The sequence below is a fragment of the Rhinolophus sinicus genome, chromosome 2, assembly GCF_057876585.1.
Source record: "Rhinolophus sinicus isolate RSI-liver-muscle chromosome 2, RSI-T2T, whole genome shotgun sequence".
Lineage (NCBI taxonomy): Eukaryota > Metazoa > Chordata > Mammalia > Chiroptera > Rhinolophidae > Rhinolophus > Rhinolophus sinicus.
The window spans coordinates 25,418,422-25,430,940 of record NC_142502.1 but is presented as its reverse complement, the minus strand read 5'-3'; positions in this window follow the sequence as shown (position 1 = coordinate 25,430,940).

The window sequence follows — 12,519 nt, the reverse complement described above, 5'->3', positions numbered from 1 at the left end:
AAATGACCAACCTTATTAATAAGATTACTTGCACACAAATGGAATACTGAAATAACATTTTACATTTAACAAATTAGTAAACTAACTTTAACTTACAAATCATTGATGATTTACTGTGAATACATTTTTAAATTCTTTGCCTATAGATATCTGTTTTGTTTCACTTTAGCTTGTTTAATATAATTGAAAGAGAGAACCAGGAGAAGACTGCCTATCCAAAAATAACAAATGCAAGAAGATAGGAATGAAACTGGAGTTAGAAGCCTAGACCACTAAGGCATTCTGGTTTTGTTTATTTTTAGGCTGTCTTTTTAGGCTGAACAACATGTGAACTGTTTTCCTATTGGGGGAATTTTGAGGGGGAACTTGAGTCTCCCTCTTCCCACTCCCTGAGGACAGTGACATGGTGAACCAAACAATAGTAGCGAGAAACAGGCTGCAGAGGAAACAGAGCCAACAGAGGTCCCGAAATTAGACTGTTTTGGAGAGGGAGTTGGCATAGTTACTGCTATCTCCTATGTGCCTATCCTTCCCTAGGCTTTTTTTTTTAATTGTAGTAAAATATGCATTGATACTATTAGCTAGCTGATACTATCAGTAAATTTCTGGGTGAGTAGAGTTGGTTTCTGTTGCTCCCAAACAAGAACTGAATAGAGGCAGTTCCAGCAGTTCCTATTTATGAGGACATTTCCCAAATGGTCTGGCATTTTTCCATATCTGCACCAATGAAATCAGTGGCTCCCTCACCTATCTATTTCATTTTATACTGGTGACCACAAATTGGGGATTTTTGTGGGGTTTTTTTTCACCCCTCTTTCTATCCTCTTTTGCCTACTAGAAATGCAGAAGTTTTTATTTTTCAAGATTTAAAATTATTTATTCAATAATTCTTTATTACAGTACTGTTTCTTAATAGTCATCTCTCCATTTCTGAAAAATAATTAAAATATCAAAATGTAACTATTAACCATTTTTCCTAAGTCCCATCAAAATTAATGTGCCTCTTTCTCACAAAGATTGTAGCAACAAATGAAACATGTCATACTTTCAAAGTTTTTATGAGAAATCTTTGCCCAAATTTATGCCAGCTTGCTATTTAATGTAACTACTAAAGAACCTAAATGAGGTAATGGAATTATGATTAGATTTGTCACCAAAAATCATTTTTTCCTTAAGATGTTACAAGAGGAACAGAACACCTCCCTCTTTTAAAGCAGTTACCTAGTTGCAGACAAATATGTCTGCCTGTCTGGTAAAAAGTCTAAATGCTCAGTTCTATCCACACAATTAAAAAAACAATCTATCTCACAAGCACAGAACTAAAACCACATAAGCAAAGGGCTAAAACAAATATGATGATATCCACAAAGTGGTGGAATAATACATTGTGGGGAGAAAAGGGAGGCAATAGCCCTTCGCTCTCCAGATTTCTTGGAGTGCTGAAATTTCAGCCTCATTGCTTATTTTGAACTAAAAATTAAGCCTGGCATAGAGGAGTCACCATTGATACTGACAATCCCTAACACTGGTTTTTTTCTCAAAGTGTGGTATATAACCTGGGTTATATACCTCATGAGAATAACCCGGATTGCTTATTTTATAAGTAAGTCACTACCCACTGAGTCTCATTTTGCACTTAACTGGGGCAGAACTTGTGGGGGTAGGCATGCACATTAAAACCTGAGAACCATGGATTTATTGAGTACCTATAATATTCCAGATATTATGGGACTACAAAGTGGAATAAGGTCTTTGCTGCTTCCCTGTTGGAATTCAAAACCTAGCAGAAATAGGGTGTAACTCCCATAACAAAAGGAACAAAAAGAAAACTTCATAGGAGCGAGTGCCAATGGTGAAAGAGGGAAGGCCTAACTTTTAAAGAATTAGTGGGATTTCACCACTCATTCATTCATTCGTTCATTCACTCAACAAATATATATGAAGTATGTGCAATGTGCAGATACTGAGCCAGGTGCTTGGGACAGCCGTGAGAAAGGCTAACGCACTGCTCTCAAGGGTGCCACTGTAGGGAGGGAGACAGACACATATAAGTAGAATACAAAGTCTGATACTGATAAGGAAGTGACGAGAATAAGAGACTTACTTTAGAGAGTGCTTCATCAGGGAAAATCCTTGTGAGGAGATGAGATTTAGGGGGAGACCTAAAAGATAAGGAGTAGGGAAAATAGGAGAAAGAATGTTCCAGGTAGAGAGACTGCAAAATCCCTGGAGCAGAAAAGACCTTAGGTTTCTGGAACAGAAAAAACTAGTATGCATTGTCAATTTTGACCAAGAACTATAAGGCAAACAAAGCTTCATTTGGGCGTCTTTTTATGAATTGCAAATCCGGGAGATTGGGTAGAAACCCAACTGTTCTGTTGGGGAAAGAAAGGGACAGAGTTTATAAAGACAGGAAAAAAGGGGCTAGCTTCCAAAAGGATTACACAAGTTGCTTTGAAAGAGCTGCATTTGGTGCTGGCAAGCCAACTTACACTATGCTATACGTAATTAATTGCTTATGTCTACTGCTAGGTGAGAAATTTACTTTTAATAGAGTTCAGTGATGCTGAGCTAGTTCTAGGAACTGTATCAGGTTGTAGCCATTTGGTTTAGCCCAGTTCAAAGGTTCAGTTTCACACGGAGGGGGTATATTGGCTGAGCTTCCTGAAGGCCTCCTGGCTCCATTTTAGATTGCTCCCTTAACAATACCAATTACATTTTGCTGATTTTCTTTTACATTTCCCCTTTTCATCAAGATCTTTCCTTAGAAAACATCAACGAACAATCATTAGGAAGTATCATAGACCAGTCATTGAAAAAAAGTAACATTGATGCCTCTTGGCCTGGAAGGCTCATTCGTGCTATGTATGTTATGTGCCATGTAGGGGGTAAAGCTGAGTACAATAGGAAAGCTTATGGCCACATTTGAGCAGCAAGGTGGCTTGTCGGAAGCAGAGCTAAAACACATATTCCTTAGATCAGAAGTTCTTTTGTAGACGTGGTCTCAGTTGGCGGTCTCAGTTGGATTTATTCATTGTAACATTGCTAGGCGTTGAGCTTCCATTACTCGGGTAGCACCTGGTAAGACCCCTAGTTAAGATAGTGTACAGTATAGTTACAAAAACCAATCCCAACCTACAGGATACTGTTCTGTCTGTTCAAGGATTTTAATATTTTGTTTCCGAACCTCAGGCTGTTGTATCACTTTACCTGATCTGTTGACATAGAAACAACATTCCTTTACCAACAGGGTACAAATACCACTTTGCTGGATGGCTAACACATCTAGAGCCCTATGGTTTTATAGTACTACCTCAGTCAGACTGTCAGTTATTCCTTGTTGTTCTTCAAGAGCAGTTGCAGTAACATTCAATGTTTGTACTATGAGAATATAAAGATTTCTGATAGACTTTTTAAATTCAACTACTCTATATCAAGGAAAGAAAATTCTAGTGAAGGCATGCCCAAAGCCTTGCTTGTCTATTGTGGGGTTTCGGGTGGAGAGAGGACCAGAAAGACCATGCCCAAAATACCAATTTGGTTTAGTTCAATGTTTATAGACAAAAGGGCCTAGATTGGGGATAAGGGCAGAGGAAGGAAAGTCTTTCTGGTGACAGCATTAGGTACTAACATAACAATACCACATCTGCCTGGCCATGGGGTTGGCACGGTGACATGTATTTGGGTCCCACGTAAGAAACAACTGGTGCCTTCAGGTGAGAGCATGTAATAGGCCCAGACTTTGAGGGAAGTATTAAGCCCTATTTCTGAGGCAGAGACTTCATGTTCTCCATATGTTGGATGATCAAAGTAGTTATCAACACAGACGACATTAAAATCATCATGTGATTTATCATGAGAGAGATTAAAAGAGTATCTGAGGCTTCTATATTTTGGAGTCAGGATTTTAAGGATGGGTTTGATTGTTACAAGTTTTTGATCTGCGATTCCTAAAAGATTTTACCAATTTTCTACCAAAGACCAGATTTTTGATCTAGTCCCCAAGTAGTATTGGGGAGCAGAAGGACATGTGATTGACTACCAGTACATCAGTTATTCCCTGAATTTCCCCACAATAGAGCAATGTAGTAAGAGGTAACATTGTAGTTGCTTAAGGCCCATCGACATGTGAACTCAGTCATCTGAATCATACAAAAGAGTGTATTCACACATTGTTCAATGGACAAAAAAGCCCAAGATTCCTGAAACATTTATATTTTCAAAACAGACAAGTTATCAGTAAGAGTTCAGATTGTACTTGTGGGTATTCCCTTGTGGGTGGATCTGGCTACAGGGAGGTCATGTGTTCTATCAACATTTTTTTGAGGTTTGAGAATAAAGAAGGACTTTAAGTTCAGTGTTATGTCCAGCTAGGTTTTGTAAGCTGTCAAAGCTTAGGGGCCAAGCCACTAATTCTGATTCATCAGGAGTAAGGTTAGCTCAAGTTCATACCCAGAATATGTTTATGTGCAATTCTGTGCAAGAAACACTAAGTAAATGCATTAACTACACCCAGCTGAACTGGGCTGAGTAGGAATACTGACAGAAACATACAAACACCTCTACATCTACCAGCTACTTCAGATCACACTCATCTACTTCTCATGTTACAACTTTCCATCTGATTTGAGATTACTCCCCTTCTACCACTGCACAATGACTCACAACTCACAACCCTCCCAACACCCACTTTCACAAGTAAACTTAAGGTATTTTTGAGTTAAAATACTATATCGTGGTATTTATGTATTTTTCAACCACTTAACACATGTAAAACTGTGCTAATGTTTTTGTTAGGTTCTTTATTTTCATGGGTAACTGATGAAGTTTTTGAGTATTACACACCAATGCAATTTTTCCCATGAGTTCAGTAGATTTTTAACATTCAATATACAGTCCCAATTTTAACAGTAAGGAAGTTGAAGCTTGAAGGGTTTGACTTTCTTCCCCAAAGTCACATGACTGTTAAACAAGGAAATAAGATTTTATCAAAGGTCTCTTTGGCTCTGAAGACCACTGTCTTTCCACAGCAGTATGTACACACATAAACACTTATAATAGAGATAATGTTAGATAAACGTGAGCTCAAGTGCTGTTCCTGTTATATGCAACTTGGTTAATAGTTCCCATATGTCTTATTCTAAGTAATAGCATATATATATATATATATATATATATATATATATATATATATATATATATTTATATATATATATACACACACACACATATACATATATAGTATATGTATATATATATATATATGTGTGTGTGTGTATGCATATATATGTATATATATATATGATCTGAGTTAAAATACTAACACAATATAGTATTTTAACATATATATGTGTATATATATATATATATATATGTATATATATATGATCTGAACAGGTCTATATTACCCATAGATAAAGACACAAATTTAGAAATGTCACAGTGTCCACGTAATGATTAAATGGCCTTATTAGATGAACAATGCGCAATATAATTCTACTTGGCATATTGTAAGTATTAATGTTTTCTTTTATTTCAAAATTCCTTTTTCATTTATGCAATTAAGGCACAAGATAAGTAATATTACCACTTCTACCTGCCCGAACATGCTTTCTCAGTCATGACAGTGTTGGGGATTATCCACCTCTGCATCTTACCTGAACCACTCACTGCGTGTATGTACCACAAAGCTACTCACCTTGGCGAACTAAATAGTTCCCAGATCTGGGCCACAACAGTGTGCTGCACAAAGGTATGCAAAAGGATCTATGCGAAATGAAGATCTATGGGAGGGTTTGGGGCCAGTATATTTATTAGTGCTATAAGAGAAGAAAAGATATGAGAGGCGGGGAGCAAAAAGGGCAGATATTGTCAGCTCACTCACTGCTCCAAGGGGACTACTTGGAATGGCATACTTAGTCTAGTCTAGACAGCTAAAGAGTGAATTTAGAGTGCACATTAACTGGAAATTGAATGTTTAAAGGGTTTGGAAAATGAGGCACTATGGGTGTATACAATAGAATGAGAGGAGAGGGAGAGAAAGCAGAATTAGATACTCTAATCTCTCTCAGAGGTTGGCCGAGTTATAAACAAATGAATTACCTGCACGGAAGGCATATGCCCTCCAACTTTCCGAAGATGAACAATTGTGTTAATGTCAAAAAGATGATCAAATTTTGAAAGGTAGAGAAATCAGCTAGATGAACCATGATGCCATATTTCAATGTTATTCAGCACATTTTTCATCGAGAGAAAATAAATGATCCGTGCCACACGTGAACCCTCTTTGCTCCTCCAGACAGTTGTTCATGCCCTGTTTATGAAAATGCCTGACTCTTCCCTCATGAAACTAATAGGATTTAAAGAGCAAATGTATAAGAGGGGAATAAATCTTAGTCTAGGTTTTAAAATTACTGGGAGTCTTGAGATAAATCCAGGTCATGGGCAAAATTTTAGCCATCTTTACAAATGACTTGTCTTGTCCATAAAAATTTTTACCTTGAATGTTACTTTTGATGTTCTACAAGCATTAGTAGAGACCCAACAGTTTGACTCACCATCCTGTAGCCATGCATGAAGAAAACTGCATTAGAATTTTCTTTTATAATGAGCTAGTGAAAAATAATGAGAATATACATGTACAAACATTCTGTAACTGATTTCAATGCAGCACAATTTTTTTTTTTTTCTGAGCATCTTTTAAAAACAGTAAAATATGTATGGTGTTTGATTCTACCATAAAGTTAGTTTAATGTTTAGTTGTCCATAGAATTAACTACAGCAATTACAGATAAATCATTCTCATAACAAACATCATGAGTTTACATCAATTTATGTATTTCTTTGATTTAGAACAAGTTTTCCATGTAAGTTAAAATATAAAGAACCTTCCAATAATTCATAATTCTTTAACAAATGCTATTTAAAGAAGAAAATGAGTGAAAGAAGTGAGCCAAAGAGAAACTTCATGAACTGTGGAAACCAGTGCATAAGTGAAGAAACACATGTTAAAACAAGCAGAAGGTTATCTAACTCATTCTATACCTTCTTAAATGGTTAAGAAGTAAACAAGAATAAATTAAAAAGCTACAAAATTAAGAAAATTGATCTTATTAAAATGACTTTAAAAAAAAGAGACTCTTAAGCCAATGAAACAATTGGGGAGGTTGCCTTAAAATATTTGAAGAAACAATGCTAAGTGGTTAGCTTTCTTTTGCTTTTCTGGAAAAGTGAAAAGTGGTCAATTTGAATAGCAAATAGAATTGTTCTTGGCATTAAATATTGGGGGATGCATTGGTAGACATGAAAGTAAATGGAAATTATGTCTCTAAAATATCTACTATGTACTGTATATTGTGATAGTCGCTTTATTCAATATTCACAAATAATCTTCAATGAAATGAAATTATCATCTCCATTTTATTGATAAGGAAACTGATATTTTTTTAGGATTAAAAAATTCACCCACAGCTAACAAATTGAAATGATAGGGTATTAACTCAAAGTTAAATCTAACTCAAAGTTTAACCAAAGCCTATGTTCTTGCTACTACTTTTTGGTTGAGAATTTGCAACACTGAAGTGAGAGATTATAAACTCTATCCTTCTGGATATGTTTGAGATTAGGTCAGAAAACAATTTGGGGGAATATTTTGTGAAGACTTATGCTTGGAAGCAGTCTGAATGGATGCCTTTCAAATTACTAGGCAACTCTAACCTCTTGGAAAACTACAGCATAAATTGTACCTATCGTTGAGTAGTTTAGGAGAAAGATGGGTTGAGTCCCAAAGGCCTGCATTTTCCCTTTGTAGCTGAAGATCACTTGCTCACTTATTATTTTGCTTGAAAATGGCCTGTCTTTGAAGGTGAAGTCAGTATTATTACATTGTGCAAAACAAGGGCTTTTATTATGTTTGTTTTACCCCTAGTCCTCTTCAACATTCAACATTCTGATATAATACACTGGAGCAATGGTGTGAGTTCCGCTCTTGAAAGGAAAGGTTTTATGGCTGCTCAGCTACTAGCTTTTCAGGAAAACAATCACTAAACTTCAGAGCAAAAATAGTACCTATTGACTTGGTCCCAGTGAAAATTACAAATAAATAAAATACAATAATAACAAAGATTCTTTGAAAAATTCTATGAAAACAAGGTTGTCTCTTTTATCTGTTAATCGAAGTAAGGATAAAAAAAAAAAATCCTAAAAGAAAACCTCATTTAAAAACTTACATGTATATTTGTATAGGAATAGATAAGAAGAATGAATGTCAAAATGATACTGTATGAGGCCAGCCCAGTGGCTCAGGTGGTTAGAGCTCCATGCTCCTAACTCCGAAGGCTGCCGGTTCGATTCCCACATGGGCCAGTGGGTTCTCAACCACAAGGTTGCCAGTTCAATTCCTCAATTCCCACAAGGGATGGTGGGCTCCGCCCCCTGCAACTAAAATTGAACACGGCACCTTGAGCTGAGCTGCCACTGAGCTCCCAGATGGCTCAGTTGGTTGGAGCGCGTCCTCTCAACCACAAGGTTGCTGGTTCAACTCCCGAAAGGGATGGTGGACTGTGCCCCCTGCAACTAGAAACGGCAACTGGACCTGGAGCTGAGCTGTGCCCTCCACAATTAAGACTGAAAGGACAACAACTTGAAGCTGAACGGCACCCTCCATAACTAAGATTGAAAGGACAACAACTTGACTTGGAAAAAAGTCCTGGAAGTACACATTGTTCCCCAATAAAGTCCTGTTCCTCTTCCCCAATTAAAAAAAAAAAATGATACTCTAGTTTTATTTGGATGCCCACATGATAGGTGATTTTTAAACAATTTTTCCCTTTGCTTTTCTGTATTTTCTAAAATTTCTACAATAAACATTACTTTTATAATACAAAAAGAACTTTAAAAAATTTAGACCATTTAATTTTATCTGAATTGTGTAAGATGATGAACAGCTAAAAACTAACCAAAGATGTTTGTTGTATGTAGTTCTTACAAATCAAGTGTCAACACTCTAACAAAGAAGAATAAAAATATCCATTACTAAATCACATTCTCGATAAACCTAATTCTAAAGTACTGCTAGGGGGATATTTGCTTCTAGCCAGACTCTTGAGTTTGTTTGTTTCTTTTGTTTCCTGGTGCTCCCGATTGTCCTCTTTTTGCTTCATGAGTCTTCTCTTGAACAATGAAGGGGAGTACTGTAGTTCAGTGAGGTAACAATATATGTTAAATAGTTTGCTTTCATTTAAAATGTACCTATGTACTAAATTTCAACCAACCATGGCCTAACCCTTTGCAAAACAATTATTTTCAAAATTCATTTTGGTAGATTGGGATCTGGCTAGTCAGGTTAAAGTTATCACAATTGGCTCATTTTTAAAATTCGGTTTTAGAAAGAACTGTAAAATCATGGACCAGTCTTTGTTTTTCTAGTGTTTGTGCCATGGTTTTTTTTTTTCAATGTCAAAACAAAACAAAACAAAAAAACTTAACATTGCACTGTAACTAGGTTAATACCTGCAATCACCTATCCAGTAGCTGTGCCTAGACATATTCATTCTCCATCACATATTCCAGGAAGGTATTTCTGGCGATGGCATGTGAGATGATCTGTTGCCCCCACCATGGGATACTCACTGTTTGAAAACAAATTCATTAACATGTTTAAACATCGTTCAGGAACAGGAGCCATATAAACGTTTATCATTATCGGTCATTTACAATTTATTCATAGGGATCCAGCTGGCAACCATCTGGTGCCTAAAACTGAAAATTGAAGGAAAAAATAAAATAAAAGTCACCGGGAAAATACAATTTAGTCTCCATATGTATTTGATACACATTAACTTCAGTTAATTAGCTGTTAGTGAAATAACATGAAAGCTCTGCAACAGCAGGTAGCTATATGAAATTTCACATAAACGTAAGTGTCTGTTGAAGGACAAAATGAAAGCAGTAACAATGCAGTAATTAACTGGCAAATGTACTAGGTAGTAGGGTGAGTCTATAGTAACAAATTAGACTCTAAAATATATAATGACTCATGTGCAAGAGACGTATTTTCTCTCTCAACAGTTCAAGACAATTATGTTAGGTTGGTAAATATGTCCTCAAGCAATGATTCGGGCCCTGAGCTATCTTGTGGTTCCCCATTTTCTAGGACCCATCAATAGAAATCCACCAACCTCCAGAGGATCCATGCATAGAATTCAGGGCTGTCAGTATACTTGCATGGGAAAAATTACATCACTGTTAACTTTGAACCAAAATGTATCACGTTATGTTCATTTTGAATATAGGCAAAACCACAGAAATATTAACAGTACTTGTCACTTTGTAGCAAATAGAAATCACAGATATTTTTGTCATCGCTATTGTTACAGATCTTCAAAGAATCCTTTATTCTCAATACTCTTTCAAAATTACAGTAGTTACTAGACCTGCCTCTTGATCTTGTATTTTAACACTAAAAATCAAAACAAAACAAAAAAAGCACAATGGCAGGCAACCTTTAGGAGGGCCCCCAGTGATCCCAACTTGCTGATGTTCACACCTTTGAGTAATCCTCTTCTAATGAATAGAATATGGTAAAAGTGATTTGACATCATTTCTTAGATGAGGTTATAAAAATGTGGTGGAGTCTGTGCCCTGTCTTGGAGCACTTGCTCTGAGGAAAGTGATGCTTCCAAGACATGAGACAGCTCTATGGAAAGGTCAATGTGACAAAGAACTAAAGCCTGCCAACAGCCATTTGAGCTTGGAAGTGGATCTTTCCCCAATAGAGGTTTCAGGCAATTGTCTCCCAAGATGTCACCTCTGTTTTAGCCTATGCAAAGCTCTGAGCCAGAATCACCCAGCTAAGCTTCTCCTGACCCACAGAAACCGTGTGATAATAAACGTTTTAACCTGCTAAGTTTTGAGGTAATTTATTATACAAGAGATAATTAATATGCACATATATATGATCACATTAGTAATTTTCTAAATACTTTCATAATTGTGTTCAATATAATCAGCATCCTTTATAATGCTAGCATTTTATTGCATACATTTAAAAACTTCCTGAGAAGGGATCCAAAGGTTTCTTCAGAGAGACAAGAGAAGCCATGGTACAAAAAGACTGACCCTGTGTATGGCCCCATTGGTGCCCAGTGCTAGCTGGGAAAAGGAGAAAAAAAACAAGGAGAAGGCATACCTGTTTTTGTATCCTAGGCCTAGAAGCAGACATTATTTCTGGTCGCATTTTATTGGTGTGAACTAATTACGTGGCCACAGCTTGGTGCAATGGGGACTGAGAATAGCCATTTGCTAGCCATTGCTCCATATAAGGGAACGATTTAGTCTATTGGCTGGTGTCAGAGCAAACACCCAAAATATTGAGAAAAGCAATGAACATAATATCTGCTAGAATAGAATCTTAAAGTTGATTTGGAAAATAAACACAAAGAGTCACATGAAAGAAGCAGATGGTGACGACAAAACATTTTCTGTGAAGTGATTTTTATTCCAAGTGATAAGACCTCTGTGGTCCTGAAGATGTGCGAAACTAATTTGAGTCCAGCATCTAGATCAGAAAATCAGAAATCAAAATCTTCTTTAAAAATGAATTTTGTGAGGTTATGAACACAGAACCTTAACTTTTCTGAAGTAACTGAACAAAGAATGGGATAGGATTGTTGGTGTGTGTTTATTCATTCAATCAATAAACATTTGCTGAGGGCTTACTGTGTAACAGAGACTATACTAAGTACTGGGGGAAAGGAGATCACCAAAAATAAGACGAGACCCCTGTTCCCAGAAAGCTTATGATGAAGGAGACAGCTCAGTCAAGTAAATGTATGCAGCGTTCTCCTCTATGTGGCATGCTTAACCACAGGGTGCTAAGAGCAACATTCTATCAGCAGAATAATTCACAATTACTTTGTTTATTTCAACATGCCTTGGGCTAAAAAGATGAAATTAAATGGAAATGTCAGGCTCCAGTTGTTAAATAGGGTAAGATTCCTATGGGGATCATTTTTCAGACTTTCCCAGGATCCCTTAATTCACAAAGTAAAGCTGCCTCTCAATGTTCACAGAAAGCTTTCAGGAAAGATGTCAGTCCTCTGCTGGTGGGGAAATGGCAAGAAAGAATTCCTGGACGTCTACCCTGTCATCCTATACATGTAGTGTCATATGAAAAAGTTAGTTGCCCTATGTGCCCTCCAACATTTACAAGCTGATCGATGACTGATGACTCCTGGAGAAAAATCAGGACACTGGGAAGCTGGGCTGCCAATAGCTCATCAGGTACCTTTGAGAAGATTAGGCAAATCTACTCTTTTCTTGAACTATGGTAGCCCTATACCCAGGTACATGGCTTGGTGAGCAGGCGAACTGAGTACAGGCTGCTCGTCTCGGTCCCATCTGACCCCTGGGCTGCACATTCGGTCCTAAGCAGAGGTCCCCCTGGAAAGTTCATCAGCAAAACAGCACCTCTCCCCACTGCACACTTCCTTCTGACACCTGTCACTTTGTCAGCCTCCC